The sequence below is a fragment of the Myotis davidii genome, unplaced genomic scaffold, assembly GCF_000327345.1.
Source record: "Myotis davidii unplaced genomic scaffold, ASM32734v1 scaffold1187, whole genome shotgun sequence".
Classification (NCBI taxonomy): Eukaryota; Metazoa; Chordata; class Mammalia; order Chiroptera; family Vespertilionidae; genus Myotis; species Myotis davidii.
The window spans coordinates 2528695-2531131 of NW_006299714.1; the positions used below are offsets into that span (position 1 = coordinate 2528695).

At 42.4% G+C, this 2437-nt stretch overlaps 1 protein-coding gene across 4 annotated transcripts in view; it reads right to left on the bottom strand.

Annotated features, from left to right (window-relative positions):
* Positions 1-2437, bottom strand: part of ANK3 (ankyrin 3, node of Ranvier (ankyrin G)) — a 198408-nt gene that overhangs the window by 195293 nt on the left and 678 nt on the right. The window lies entirely within an intron of this gene.

Sequence of the window (2437 nt, forward strand, 5' to 3'; positions counted from 1 at the left end):
GCTATTAAATACTGCCCAGAGGGTAAAATTTCACTTACACAGGAATACCATATTTCTTGAATATCAGTATTCCTGTGATGTTTTAATGTGTTGCCACATACGTGGAATTTCCTGGAATTACTGCTTGCTCCTTAGAAGAGTTCCTATTGAAAAGTTGCTACCAGGAATTAACATGGAAACTCCATTCCGCTGCATGGTCATCTCATTACTTATTCTGTCCACGGAACAGTGCAGTTCAGAACGCATATGGGGACAGGTGTCCAGATGAAGGGAGACATGCTCTACTGTGAATTGTGAAGCAGGGTATGTAGGCCAAGCACAGCTGCAAGGAAAGAGGAATTTCGCAGACTGTGTTCTTTTCCTTCGCTTCATCATCACCAGAGAATGTGCACAAATTGAAATAAAATCTGGTTAGGGCTTCCCTTCGCCTGCAGCTTCTCCCAGACGTTGCAGAGGAAGGTTTAAAACTATGGCTGCTCTAGAATGTCAAGAATGTGTGCAATGTTTAAAAGAAGGAGGCTTACTTTTCTTCTTTTGGGGGGTGGGGGAGGGAAGAGGAAATGAAATGGATTAGAGTTTTTCCACTATCTCAGAGCTTCCCACCACTTACTTCCCAGTAAAAAGTTATAAGGGCATTTTAAAAAAAGTTTAAACGCCTGATGCTTCTCTTGTAGTCAGCTGGTCCATGCCTCTCTCAAATGACAATACTTATCAATATTCAACCATTATAACATTCCTTTCTGGAAAAGTGTTATCACTCCAAGTGAACTCTCCTAGGGAATCAGGGTAAGTGGTATGGACCGGGTGAGACAAGTCTGACCAGAAGGAACCAGAATGAAGTTAGGCCACATATACAAGAAATCATGTGGTTGAAAGCACCGTGAAGTTTCTTTTCCAGGACACTGATATTTAATGGCATCAGAGCGATCACCTCTATAGCCATAGTAACAAGGGGGGAAGCTACTGCCATTCTCTGGACCCATGAACTACAGGAGGAGGCTCCTGATATCCAAAGATACTCAGTACTGAAAATGGGGGAGAAATCGGGTGCACTCAGAATGGAGATTGAAAGGGCGAGGACTACGTCCTCCATCTTGCCCCAGGGTAAGGGCTACGCCCTTCATCTTACCCTGAATCCTCCATTTTTTGGGCAGCCATGTGCTCGGCAAGACTTCTTCCCGGAAGCCCAAGCCTCTGCTAGCCACACCCAGGACTTCTTTAAACTAACCAATGACAATCAAGAGAAGTGCGTGCCATAGATATGACCATAACCTGTGTAACAAGACACCAACTTGCACCTGGCCAATCAGCAGGGCCCACAGTCCTTTCTCCTCCCCTTACTCCAACCCCCTATAAAACCCCTCTTCCCACAGGGCTAGCTCTCTCTCTGCCACTTGGCTTGCAGTTGCATCAGTGAGTGTGGTCGGGGAGCCGAGCTAGCTCGAATAAAGACTCTTTGCTTTTGCATTAGACTCGGCTGGCTCCCTGGTGGGCTTTTGGGGATCTTGAAATCTGGGCATAACAGATCAAAAGGAAATGAAAAAGTTTGAGACTTTATCTTAAAAGATAAAACTAGAAATTGTAAAAGCAAGTTTGTATGGTTTAACAAAATGTAGGTGATAACTGCATTCGTGTATGAGATCACAGAATGAACAAAGACTAAACCAAATACTATTTTTGTAGAGAAAAAGTGTGATATTTCCAACAAAATTATCTGATGGCTTGACATCTTTCACTTCACTTCCCCCCTACCCCAACAGCATAAGCAAGAAGACAGCCTGTTTGCAAAAAGTATTTGAGAACCAAAGGCCTCACCTAATTATTTTGTGTCATTTAATCATTTGATTTAAAAATAATTCTCATTTGAAACACCTATCAGAAAATCAGCCTAATACTTCACACACCGCCTGGTCTAATAGCGCCAGGAAGCCACATACTCACAGCTTAGCTGTACACCCAGCAGTTCTCCAACATCTCTCTCCCTGGCCTCATAAACTCCTGTCTCACCTTTTGCAAAGCTTGCAGTCTTGTTCTATAACCAATCTGTTCAATATCAAACACCCTGGGTAGACTGATAAACCAGGATAGGTGTCAGCATCCAAGCAGAAGGGATGTCTGAGTAGGGACCAGCTTCAAAAATGGTCAGGTCCTTAGTGAATATTTGTATGCTACGATGATTGCTTTCCTACACAATGTCCTCCTGCTCATGTCCCTGGAGGCTCAAATAGTGAACAATTTGGAAAATGAAGACCTATATTTTTAACCAATAAAATGAAGTTAATTCTTTTAGGCTCAAAGTCTATCAAGTGATCCTCTATTGGTGTTCTTAAAATTTCATGCAAGATTCTGAGAACTTATAGGAGGACTTATTCAATGAATGATCAGTGTCTAACCATTACAAAGAATCTTGAAATTTTAAAGTTTGGGGGCTTTTATA